Here is a 14,233-nt window from a genome sequence, read left to right as displayed (position 1 = left end):
CTGAGATTTCCCCAGGAGACAGATGCCCTAGGCACCTGTCTCTGTGTCTGCTAAGGCTGAATGTAGCCCCAGTGAACACATGATCCCGGAGCCTGGCTTACAGGCTCACTCAAGCCTTTCACCCCAGCTAAAAGCCGGGTTACAAAGCTGGGCTAAGCTGCATTTCCTCTCCAGGATTGGGCCCAATCCCAGCAGTTCTCATGCACAACCTAACACAGTCTGGGCTTCCCTAGTCTGGGTTAGGGTGCATGTGAGAATAGCTTCTGTCTGTTCTTAAAATTAAAATAACCAGGAGGTTTTAATCATGAACAGCACCAGTATATTCAGAGAAGATGTAAAAGAGCAGACATAAAAAGTCATTCTGGCTAGACTGGCAGAATGTCATTAAAGTCAATCAGACACAATCTTTGTCCCTTGGAACATTTTAGCTGGGAGGAATTAAGTGAAAGTAGTTATCAAACTGTGCTCTGGAAAAGTCACCAGTACTAGAGTTAGTAGAAGTAAGATTTTCATCTCAATCATTTTGGAGCTGTGCCCAAAAGGAATCTGACAGATAATACCCAACAGCTCATAGAGATCACAGAAGCTAAGACCATGCAGATGGAAGCATTTGATCTACCAGCTGAGAGCATTACAGGACACTGATGACAGTGCCAGCCAAATGATAATAGTTTTCAGGCAAGTGCTCCTTTTGGAAGAGTTCAGGATCCAGACTAATAGCAAATAGTTGTCATTTATCTGTTTGCCACATGTATACACTGCCATTGTGTCAAAGCACCCAAGGCAGCTTATTGTTTAGAATAATGATCTATAATCTCAAAGACATGGTATAAAAGGAAAAAGAAATGGGGCGGGGAAAGAGGAACATATGCAAATGCAGGCACCACATTTTTCATAAGTCTGGTTCTCATGATTCATATAATGATGAGGAATTGGGAGATTTGAGCATCATGCATGCTCACCATTTCCTATCATAAGAACCCAAGCATTTTTGCTGGTATCAAATTGACAGTGTGCCAACCTGAATTTTAACCAAGCTCAGCAATCTGGGATTTGATATATGGTTGTTGATCCCATCCTGTGATTGCTAGAGGTGACTCCAGAGCTTTTTAAAAATAGTCCTTTCTCATGCTTTTCTGCATGAGGGTTTGTTTGGAACTCAGGGGTACTTGTTCGTTCCCAACGAGCATCGTGGAACATATGCACAGACTGTACTGGCCTCTAACTCATCATCTTCATAGCATTCAAAGAGAACTGCAGTGCATGGGTCTCACAGTCCACACTGGGGGAAAGTACTCTAGGTGTAGAAAACATCCACACCAAGCTGTACTTGTTTTTTAAGTACTGCTTTCTGCACTTTCCATTTTACATTGAAGTGCTGAGTCAAGACCTTAGAACAAATCAAAGATGCTGATATCTTTGTTTTCTATTTGGAAAAATAAGACATTGTATTGACATTGGTGTGGAAAGATCTTCCTCCGCCAAGGTGAACAGCAACTCAGATTGGCACTGCCTTTCACCAGACGACTGGAACTGTCCCCCTGAGTTTCTCTGGTGCCATTATTATTTTCCGATAGAAGCTCGTTGCCCAGGTGATACTGAGTCATCCTGTTAAAAGCTAGCCAGAGAGACTGTGCTGGACCATGAAGTGGTGAAACACAGACAGCATTTCAAAACTGTCAAGTACTTTTCTGTACCACCACAAGTCCTTAGAGAACTCATGCCCAAACACTGATCAAGCTAATTCAACTTTTGGAGCTATAACAAGATCATACTGGCAGAACCAGACCTATCACTTAAGAGGCTGTCTGGGACAGTCGTGGATGAGACATGGGGCGATTACAGGCACAGACCAGGTGACAGAGAAGGGGAAACAACCTGACTGACCATGAAACTGAAGAAGGAGAAGCCAGCCTCAGTGGAACCTGACACCAGGAGGTGACTGAGGATGACTGAAAAAATAGACAGAGGCAGATGGCCTGAAGTCTACTCTGCATCCTACGTGCTGCATATTAATGCTAGGGAGCCCTGCAGATTATACAGTTTTGAGTAGGGAAGTTGTTATCATTGACTCATGTTACCATGCAGTACCCTCTTGTGGACCAACAACTGCTGCAAGACAATCTGAGTCAGGTCCTCATTTATTCTGGCCTTGGGGGTACTAAGCCCCAATATATTCCAGCCAAATACCTGCTTAATCTTACAGTTCTGAGTCATCAGAGGGCATTGACATTGGCATGTTTTAATGCCTTACCTTCAGCTCTGCTCAAGGGTAGATATCGGAGTATCTCAATTAATGAGTATATCAACCCCTGTGATGTGGGAGAGGTGGGAACTGTGGGATATGTTCTTTTGTACAGTACTTTCTATCAATGTATTCATTCTATTTTTATTACACCTATTTTTGCAAAATGCCAAGCAGGTTAGATGAGTTTTATCTTTCTTTCCTCCTACCAGATCAGAATCTCTCTATGACAGAGTTGCTAAGTTTTGCTCTGCTGCTTGTACCACACATCTGAATGGTTGACTAATTGACTAAAATGACATAATCTAAATGGTGAACATAAGAACAGCCTTGCTAGATCAGGCCTATGGCCCATCTAGTCCAGCATCCTGTTTCACACAGTGGCCCACCAGATGCCACTGAAAGCCCACAGGCAAGAGATGAGGGCATGCCCTTTCTCTTGCTGTTGCTCCCCTGCAACTGGTATTTAGAGGCATCTTGCTTCTGTGGCTGGAGATGGCCTATAGCCAACAGACTAGTAGCCAATGAAAGCCCTGTCCTCCATATATTTGTCCAAGTTCCCTTTAAATGAGCCATCACCACATCCCATGGTAGATAACTCCATAAATTAATTATTCACTGTGTGAATAATTACTTCCTTTTGTTGGTCCTATATTTCTTGGCTTTCCATTTCATGGGATGACCTCTGCTTATCGATCTGTGTGAGAGAGTGAAAGATTTCTCTGTCCACTCTCTCTACTCCATGCATAATTTTATATACCTCTATCATGTCTCCACATAGTTGATTTTTTCTCAAACTAAAGAGCCCCAGATGCCGTAGCCTTGCCTCATAAGCAAGGTACTCTAGGCCCCTGATCTTCTTGGCCCTCTTCTTCCCCTTTTCCAGTTCTACAAATGTCCTTATTAAGATATGGTGACCAGAACTCTACATAGTACTCCAAGTGTGGCTGCACCATAGATTTGTATAAGGGCATTATAATATTAGCATTTTTATTTTCAATCCCCTTCCTAATGATCTCTAGCATGGAATTTGCCTTTTTCACAGCTGCCACACACTGATTCAACACTTTCAACAAACTGTCCACCATGACCCCAAGATCTCTCTCCTGTCACTGACAACTCAGACCCCATCAGTATATATGTGAAGTTGTTGGGGGATTTTTGCCCTTGCTTACATTGAACCTCATTTGCCATTTTGTCACTCACTTCCCAAGTTTGGAGAGATCCTTTTGGAGCTCCTCACAATCTGTTTTGAATTTTACTACACTAAAAAGTTTAGTGTCATCTGCAAATTTGGTCCCTTTGCTACTTACCCCGACTTTTAGATCATTTATGAACAAGCTAAAGAGCACTGGTCCCAGTACAGAGCCCTGGAGGACCCCACTTCTTACTTCCCTCCATTGTGAAAAAATTACTTATTCCTACCCTCTGTTTCCTGTCCTTCAGTGAGTTACCAATCCACACATCTGTCTGTCCTCTTATCCCATGACTGCTAAGTTTACTCAAGAGCCTTTTGTGGGGAACTTTGTCAAAAGCTTTTTGGAAGTCCAAGTATACTGTGTCAACTGGATCACCTTTATCCATATGCCTACTGACACTCTCAAAGAACTCCAAAAGGTTAATGAGGCAGGACTTGCCCTTGCAAAAGCCATGCTGGTTCTCATTCAGCTAGACATGTTCTTCTATATGTTTAACAATTTTGTCCTTAAGTATGCTTTCCATCAATTTACTCTGCACCAAAGTTAAGCTGGCCAGCCTGTAATTTCCCAGATTCCCCCCGGATCCCTTTTTGAAAATTGGAGTTACATTAGCTATTTTCTAGGTGGAACATTGTTTCCTTCATGATTATTATTATGTTAATGATTATGCATGATGGTTCTGTAGTTTTGAATGTAGGATTGTAGTGTGCGTATATGTATTTTCTGCTGGTCTGTAACCATAATAAACTGAACTGAATTGAACTGAACGGACCAACAACTAGAATTTTACAGGAATTCTGTCTGCCAATGGCAGGGGTACTGTTCATAGAATAAACAGCAGAAAAGCAAGAATTTGATTGATTGATTATCAAGTCGTTGTCGACTCTTAGCGACCAGATAGATAGATTCTCTCCAGGATGATCTGTCTTCAACTTGGCCTTTAGGGTCTCTCAGTCCTGAAAAATGTATAAAAGTATGGACAACATGATATTTAAACGTGTCATCATATTTTGTTTTCAAAACTGATTTGTGGCACAGTTTTCCAGATGCAAATATGTACATGTTCAGCAGATTATGAACTCTGTGTTGGTCTTTAACTCTGAACTGCAGTAGACCTGTAACTGATACCAATGGTCACCTGTTGCTCCATTCTAGCAGCAGCTGTGCTGAAACTCCACAGCTGAATTAATGAGAAATCATTGGAGCAGGCGTGGCACCTTATACTACATATTGAACAGAAAGGCATGCAGCTTTTTTCGTTCTGGGGCAGTGCAATTTGCTCTGGAAAAACTGGCTAGAGGCTTCATCGCCTCACATGGAGTTCCTCTTGGTGAATGGATATTACTCAAGATGGAAAATAATATTTACACAATTCACTCACACAAACAAGGAGGAGACCAGTGTTCTCTCTGTAGTTTTTTCATCTCTGTGCAGAATGAGTTTAGTTCTGGGCAGCAGTATCAAGGCAGTGTGTGCGCACCTGCATTCAAGGTGAGACCTTCCTGATTAAACCTGAGCGGGATCTAAAATTAACTGGACATTAAAAAAAACCTGTGGGTGCATACACACATGCATGCCTGGCTTAGAGGGAACACTGGAGGAGACAGCTCAGTGGTACAGCACATATCCTGCACGCAAAAGGTTCTTGGTTCAATTACTGGCATCTCCAGGTAACGTTGGGAAGGGCTCTGAAGAGCCATTGCATCAGTGTAGACAATACTGGGCTAGGACAGATTAATAGCATGACTCAAAAGCAGATCCATATGTTCACAAATCAAAATTGCCACTATTGCAATAGTACTGCCTTTTCCCTTCTGTGCATTCCCTTCCACCAACAGCGCTTAGGCCCGTCACACAGGCCAATGATCTTGGGCATTTAATGCACCATAATATATCTTATTATTTGGCATTAAATTCATCAAAATGATTCCACAGGGGTTCTCAAGTAAAAACAAAACAACCATAGTCACAAAGTGAATAAAGCAGCATCAAAACAAAAAAGCCATTTTTTAAAAAGAAGAAGAAAATCCAGAGTTAGCAAAGGCAAAATTAAATAAAAATGGTTTTAAGCTCTTGTGAGAAAACAAGAGGCAAGAAGCTGTGCCAGGCTCTTGCAGAGAGTTACAGAGCATCTGGACTGTTATTGGGAAGGCCCTCTTCCCAATGGGGTCAAGTCTAGTCTATATGTGACCTGGCACTTGGAGCAGGAGCTCATCAGAAAATCTTAAGTGATGGGGTGGTGGGGGTGGTGTGGTGGCGGCTTCATATGGAATACGAATACTTATGTACCACTTTTCAACAAAAGTTCTCAAAGCGGTTCACATAGATATAAATAAATAACTAAAATGGAAGGAGGTGTTCCCTGAGATACTCATGATCCAAGCCATGCAGGGTTTTAAAAGTAAAAATAAGTACTTTCAATTGCACCAGGAAACGAACTGGCAGTCAGTGCAGATGCTTCAAAATTCAGCCTGTGCAAATGCTTCAAGACAACAGCCCAGGCTTTCCATTCCTTCCATTCCTGCTGCATTCTGAACTAGCTGAAGTTTCTGAACCATCTCCGGAAGTAGCCACACTTGAAGCACCTTCAAAGAGGGCAGTCCAAAAGTTACCAAAGCACCAGTGGCAGTGGCTCCACCTTCCAACTATAGCATAGCCAAAGCTGATAAAAGGCACCCAGAGCCACAACTATAAACTGGGATCCAGGAGCAAACCTGGGCCCAACAGTAAACCCTCTTGCTATGAACCTGATCCTTACAGTGAGTGTGACTATGTATAGAAAGAAAGAAAGAAAGAAAGAAAGAAAGAAAGAAAGAAAGAAAGAAAGAAAGAAAGAAAGAAAGAAAGAAAGGTGACCCCAGCCAGCAGGTCCACTGAGTCCAGCATTATCATTAACTCTGCCTTATCCAAACTTAACTTTATTCACCCTGTCACAGACCCAGCATATCACTGATCACAGACCCAGACTTAAGGACTTCATAGGAGAGCTGGTTGGAGTGGAGAGCTGGTCTTGTGTTAGCAGGCATGACTTGTCCCATTAGCTAAGCAGGGTCCGCCCTGGTTGCATATGAAAGGGAGACTAGAGAGCCAGCGTGGTGTAGTGGTTAGAGTGCCGGTCTAGGACTGGGGAGTCCTGAGTTCAAATCCCCATTCAGCCATGATACTTGATGGGTGACTCTAAGCCAGTCACTTCACTCTCAACCTAACCTACCTCACAGGGTTGTTGTGAGGAGAAAACTTAAGTATGTAGTACACCGCTCTGGGCTCCTTGGAGGAAGAGCGGGATATAAAATGTAAAAAATTAAAAATAAATAAATAGAAGTGTGAGCACTGTAAGATCTTCCCCTCAGGGGATGGAGCCGCTCTGGGAAGAGCAGACGGTTCCAAGTTCCCTCCCTGGCTTCTCCAAGAAAGGGCTGAGAGATATTCCTGCCTTGGAGTTGCTGCTGCCAGTCTGTGAGGACAATACTGAGCTAAATAGACCAAGGGTCTGACTCAGTATATGGCAGCTTCCCATGTTCCTATGTTCCTGTCACACCCGGGTTTGATGTAAAGAACTAGAACTGGGTGTAATCATGATATGGATGGTCATGATACCAAACCCCATTCCCTCAACAACTTTCCCAGTGGCTGTAGATGTCGCATGGGTGGCCTGGCCCGTCATGCAGACAAGAACTCATGAGGCTGAGAAAGTGACGAGGTGAAGCAAGGCAAAGCTGGGCTGGGCTGCAGTACTATGGACAGCTCTGAGGGACAGGCTGCTACACCAGAGGTCAGAGATATAATGAGGCTTTCAATACCTCATGCTCAAGTAAAAGCTTGAGGCCTTAAAGGGACAGCCTTCTGGCCTGGAATTTGAAACGTTTTATCTCCATTAAGTTCTGCTTTTTCCATTGCTGGCACTGGTGTGCAGGTCCCGGGGAGTGGATTCCTGGTGTGAGAGTGGTCAGCTTATCATAGGGCTTGGACTCGGAGGGTGCTATTTCTGTGGGATCCAATTTGGGGATTTCTTCCAGCTCTGGACCAATATCAGGGCCTGTGACTGGGTCTCTTACTGGCCCTATCTCCTCAGGGTCAGACACAGAGTCCCAGCTCCAAGTGGGTTTGATAACAATAGAAGGCAATCATGAATGCTGACAAACCACACAGAATATCTCCCAGCACCACATTCTAGAACCTACCTTCCAGGAAGGAGTGGAACCACCGTAAAGCAGCTCCCCTGACCCCCTACAAGGCTAAAAAAAGGGGATTCTGTGCTCAAAGAGAGTAAAAGCCTCTGAGGCATCTAGGATAATTTTCTGGGAGATAATCTATCTCTATAAGGCCAAACCAGGTTTGAAACCAGACTAAAATGGAATTAAGTCAATGGCAGGGTGACAGTAAAGTGAAGCTAAGATTTTAGTACTTAGGGAAGTTACGACTGCAGTCGTGTTGACCTTAGTTTTTCTGTGTTTTTCATTTCTGCAATTATATGCCTTCTGTGCTTTAATGCCTCATTCATATTTCAACATCTATGATACATGTCATAATAATTTAGTCCAAAGGGTGGTTTTAAGTTTGCTTTTAGTCCAAAGCTGGATTGTGAGCAAGGCAATCATATGAGTTGAACTCTGACCTGTTCAACATATTTCACTTCTGTTGTTCATGCATAAATGAGTAGACTCACCACATTTCCACACGTATATGTAAGGATGACATTTAAGAAAATGAACGGGATCACTATTCTATGCCCTGGTGAGATGGTATAGTGTCAGACAGCACAGTAATTGTACTTCTAATATTAGGCAGCTTAGTTATATTTGAAATTTCCATGTAACTGGGAACATCAAAACTGCACCTATGTAAACAGCCACCATGTTTGTGCCTATCTTTCTAAATTCCAATTGATACAATGGGCTTTTCTCCCCAAAATTAAGCTATATAGTAATCCCAATTTTGATGGGGCCTTGCTCTATAAGGTTCTTAGCATAATTATTAATCCAGAACAGAATGCAAGCAGTACAACTGCACTCAGGAGCATGGTACTCTTGCACAATGGCACTGTCAGCAGAGGTTGGGACATGCTAGGTGATGGCGGCACCTTCTTTCCTTCACTGCAGACTGGCCTATTCCTACTCAGACAAGTTAAGTGGGATGGAAACTGGAGGAGGGTTTATACCTTCCATTTTGGGGGACATCCTAGGCTTCTGCTGTGTAAGTGTTCCCTGGAGGACAGGCTAGTACACCATACTAGAAGCTTACTGTTACCAAAAGGTGAGAATCTATATATTTCAGGTAAGGTACAAAAATCAGGCATTCTATAAAATACCAAGAAATACCTAGACAAAGCCAAATGAAAATGGTATTACATGATTAACCTAGGCATTGTATGTGAGTCCTAGGAATGCTATAGATTTCCAAGCAAAACCTTGTGATTAAATAAATTAATATTTAAGTATTCATAAAATAATTTCTTTTGTAATCACAACTAATGCATGACTTGCAGTGCTTTTATGAACAACAAACAATCTAGATAGGATTCATCAGACATACAACATGGTTAATGTTAACATTGATTGTTTGCTACAACATGAAAAGTCTGAATGGTGATTTGACACAGAACATTATTTATAACACAGAAATACCTTTAATGTTGACCCTTAGTCTTTCAATAACATTTCACAAAACCTTGCCCAGTTTCAATTGATTGCCCAGTTCAAACCTTGCCCAGTTAGCAACTGATCTCAGTGACAGCTCTACCTTTTGGAATATCCTCCGAGCTCACACAGTTTTCCTTGCACTAAACTGTGATCTTGAATATAATGATTTCAGGATGCCAGTTTGAAGAAGGTGGTACTTGTTACATCCATAATATACTACATGCATCTTTTTGGCCTATGTGGGCATCAGGAACAAGCACTCACACTGTAGGCCCTACATCTCTAGCCAGGTGCTTTATTTGCTTTGCTTGTTGAAGCAGACTGTGTTGTGCCTCTTTTCACTGACTCCTAGCTTGCCTTTTTGTAATGCACAGTGCACATGTGAGACGTGACCCTTCAGATCTTCAGAATGTGTGCCACAAATAGCATGAGCACAATTGTCACATTTCTGCCACTTCTCTCCATTGCTTTAATTTGAGCAAATAATAAAGCATTTAACATGATCAATAGCTGGGTAGGACAAGCATCCTACCGAGCTTCAGGAGCTGTGTGTGCTCCTGATTTTCAATCATGTGTGAACAAACAGCTAGATCGGAGGAGGGGGAGTGGTCGTGTGTGTGAGAGGAGCTGAGTAAGATGGTTTCCCTCCTACATGGTAAAATGCTGGGTATGAGAGCTGGGTAGCCAATTCCTCTCTCACTAGGGGCGTGCATGGACCATTCAGTGCCAAACTGGTTCACCTCAAACCGGGCTGGTTTGGCAGCTCAATTGCAAACTGAACTGGGGGAAGTTCAGTACATGAATGCAGCCTGGTTCGGGCGAACCAGTTCGGCATCGAAGGGGTGGCTGGGCAGGGGACGGTGAAAGTAGTAGTAAGGGTATTACCTGGTCATCATGGCTGCTTGCCCTCTCTGGAGCAGCCCAAGTGCACGTGATGCCTTATTAGCAAGCCGCCAGCACCGCAGCGGTTCAGTGGAGGCTGGAATGCATGGAGGCTGGAAGTGTGCAGCTGTGCGGACAGCTGGCTAACAAGGCATCACACACGCTTGGGCTGTGCCAGGTGTTGGTGGGGGGGAGTGAGCAGCCATGCCGGCAGCTGCACCAGCTGGGTAAGACCCTTACTACTTCTCTTGCTGCCCCCGCCCAGCCACCCCTTAGAGGTTGGGTTCCCAGGACCCCACCCCTTTACTTGTAAAGGGGAAACCTCACTGGATTCCCCTTTACAATATTAGCCGCTTGAACCGCCAAACCTGTTCAGCAGCACTCAGTTCAGTTTGAGTTCAATCCAAATTCAAACCAAACCACAATTTTTGGTTCGTGCACACCACCACACCCAGCTCCTCTATCATACCCTGCGCCTCTCTCACACACTATTACTCCCTGCCCCCAACCTAGCTGTTTGCTCACACAGGTTTGAAAATTGGGAGCACACACAGCTCTGAAAGTTGGGTTCCTCATTTGTCATACCCAGTTTTTGATCTTGTGAACTGTCTTAATTTAATGGATTGGATGGAGTTCTCGGGGTTCTTGTTGGTCAATACCTGATGTCTGCACCTTAACTCTAAGATGCTCATTGTTCTGCTGATTACCAGCTCAGCACCAAATATTGTATAAAATTCTTGGGCAACCTGTGGGGAAAGAGTCATTTAATTGCTTGGTTATTTGGGGGTGTGGTCTAGAATTCTTTAGATTAGCTGAACTGAAAGTTTGCCTGTAATGTATTATCACATTATAAAAGGGAATATAATACTGAAAGTAGTAGCAAAGGCAACATCATATATGAACCAACAATATGAAGTGTCAAGGCAGAGCAGAAAGAGGTCAAAGGAGTTGATGGTATGTTCTTTTCTCCATCCCCACCACAGCTGGAGCCTCCTTGCTGAGAGCAACATGGCATGTAGAAGGAGCAAGCAGACCCTGCACTGTTTCCCTCTTACCAGGTGAGAATGAGTTAATTCCCAAGTGTGGGAGGGAGGAAGAGCAGAAGGCAGTCCTTGTAAGTGTTTTGATCCTCCTCACTACAAAGAGGTGGGTCCTCCTCCAAGATCAGGAGTAGGAGACATTTCCTTGTGTATTTCAGACAGTTTTTTTTAAAAAAAGCCATTTCTACCACAGATGTATTTGCTGTTGACAACCTGCCTCTGACAGAATCGTTCTGCTCAAAGAAAAATGTGTTTCTGGAGATTTTACAACCTTATTAACATTCTTGGTAAGTAAGCTATTGAGAACCAGGAAGGCAGCCAGAATGGTAGGACTACAGAGCAAGCAGTGTTGTACAACAGAGGAATTTGGAGTGTGGTTTACTGCTGGCTGAGGCTAGCTCTCCGCAGGAAATGGAGCCAATTGCCCACCTTGTGGAATCTTATGCTACTACTGCTATATTTAGCATATATTTATTGCTAGTAAACTAGAGGCTCTCTCAACCTATTTGAGTGCTGAGACCAGTCATTCAAGTGCAGTTTTGGAGGCGGTTTTGGCCGCTTTAGCTGGGCTTTAAATATTACAATAAGCTGTCTGAAGCATTAAATGAATAATACATTTTGTGCTATATTGTCTTTATTTCAGTGACTGAGTTGAAGCAATGCATAGCCAGGTATCAGACACTCTCTCCGTGCTGAGAAATCAGACCCGAGGGCTTACAGCCACTTCATACATTTGCGGGGCAAACTAACACAGGGTCAAACGGCAAGTTACATCAAGCATGTGGCTGGCCCTTGCATGCTTTCCCCCACCCCTCTCTAAAGAGCAGCTGCTGATGGGGGAATCCAGATGGGGATCCCAGCATGGAAGAAGAAAGGCTCAGGCTGGCTCTCCTCATGGTTGCTGTTTGCCTCCAGGAAGGAGGTTGCCTTTGGTGCAATGATAGCTTCCCTCTTAGGGTAAATCACAGTGTCAGGGGCAAGTTGTGCCAGGAACATGGCACTGGCTCAAAAGGCTAACCCTCCTCCCAGATAGTATGGTCTCAATCTGAATCGGGAAGGAATAACAAGCAAGCAAGTGACAACATGTGCTCGGTGTAGTTGGGCTACCTCTGTGTTCCTTACCTAAAATATAATGTCTGAAGTGGAGCCTTCATGATTGTCCACGAGGGGACAATCTGTTGTCTGATTCCTGGGGCTCCTCATTGTCCAGTGACAGTTTATCCTTGCCACTGAGGTCCAGGGCCTGTGCCTTGGCACCTGGTGTCAGTAATGGAGCTACACTGACTGCCAATAGGTTTGCGGACAAAAAACAAAGTGCTAGTTATAAATTATAAAGCCCTAAACGGCTTAGGCCCTGGGTATCTAAGAGGTTGTCTTCTTCACTATGAGCCCCATCGCCCATTGAGGTCATCTGAGGAGGTCCATCCCCAGTTGCCGCCAACCCGTTTGGTGGCTACACAGAGACGGGCCTTCTCGGTCGCTGCCCCGAGATTGTGGAATGCGCTCCCTGCTGAGATACGATCCCCCCCATCTCTGGCAGTTTTTAAAAAATACCTGAAAACCCATCTTTTCACCCAAGCTTTCTCAGCTTCCTAATTTTTTTTTTAGGTTTTAATCTCTGGTTTATTTTTAAATTGGTTAATTGTTTTAAGTTTTTTGTATATGTTTTATGCTATTGTTAACCGCCCAGAGATGAAAGTTTGGGACATTGTACAAATTAGACAGATGAAATAATGGGGATTGGCAGGGCTTTCCCCACTCAGGATCTGAGTCATGGATGTCACTCAAACTTGGGCCATGACTATAGTCTAAATAAAACAGGTGTGTATATTTTATAAAGCTGTTCTCCTTGAGCTGTTAATGAGATTTGATCAGAGTGGAACGTCTGCCTCTCAACTGACTCCACACTGGCAGTGTCAGAAGATCATGTCGGAGGATTGTTCCTTAAACTCCTGAGAGCTGTTCAGCAGGATCTGTCTTATTATTGCTACCTTTCAACATCTATACGTAGTTTCTGAGAGAGACTGGCTGAAGATTTAAATTTGAGAAGTCTTCCATTCATTGATGACACACAGGTCTGTTTTAGGGATGTGCACGAGACATGATTTGGGTAGAGAATCACAGCACACACCCCACACCTTTAACAGGGAGGAGAGCAGGTCTATACCTGCTTCTTCACCACCACAGGAAATTCGGCGGCGCTCCCTCCAGGAATCACTGTGCACCAGCGAAGCATCTCCCAGCTGCCCTTGTGTGACACCAGCATGAACATGGCCTCTATGCAGAGCCCATGTGCATGCCAGTGTCATGCGAGAGCAGCTGGGATATGCTCCACTGGCACATGGTTATAGCTGGGGGGAGTGCCACCAAACTTCCTGTGATGGAGAAGGAGCAGGTATGGACCTGCTCTCCTCTCTGTTAAAGGTGCGGGGGATATACTGCAATTTGCTGTCTTGTAGTCTTGTGGTAGCAAGCATGACTTGTCCCCCTAGCTAAGCAGGGTCCACCCTGGTTGGGCATATCTAGGATGGGGAAGGCAGGGCATGTGCCTGGGTGCCACTTGAAGGGGGGGCGCCATTTTTAAAAATTAAAAATTTGTTAAAATGGCTGTTAACAAAATGGCCACCGCGCATGCTCAAATGGCCTCTGTGAGGCCCTAGGCCATGCCAGGCCTCTCAGAGGCCATTTGAGCATGCACGGTGGCCATTTTGTTTTTAGCGGCCATTAAAAAAATAATTATTTTTAAAAATGACCACCACACATGCTCAAATGGTCCCTGCGAGGCCTTAGAGGCCAGTGGGGGTAGGGGGAACCTTTGCAGACCCCCCCAACAGCCTTTAGGAAGCCCCCCAAAGGGGCTACAGGTAATTTTTTTTTAAAAAAAAATTAATATAAGTCATGGTGAGTTTGTCTTTGAATCAGTGTGTGTGAAATCCTTACTATTAAGGCCCACTGGGAGTTTCTTGCTCTCTTGCTCTCATTTTAACTGTCTTTCTGAAATACTAGAATATATCCAAGCAGTGACACAGTTTACTCTGCATATCCTTTAATTATTTTCAGAGTATCTGGGAAAAGTCAAATTCTCCATTTATTTTTAAAACTTATGTAATAGTGATGCTACAATGCATAGTAGACAGGCACTTCTGTTTAGTTTTCCAAGTACACCTCCACATAGTATTTGAGCATTTCATGAGCCCCAGCATACTGAAATTTGTAGTTTTCCAGCAT

This window comes from Hemicordylus capensis, chromosome 2 (genome assembly GCF_027244095.1).
Source record: "Hemicordylus capensis ecotype Gifberg chromosome 2, rHemCap1.1.pri, whole genome shotgun sequence".
Taxonomy (NCBI): domain Eukaryota; kingdom Metazoa; phylum Chordata; class Lepidosauria; order Squamata; family Cordylidae; genus Hemicordylus; species Hemicordylus capensis.
Note: the sequence above shows the minus strand (reverse complement) of the source record.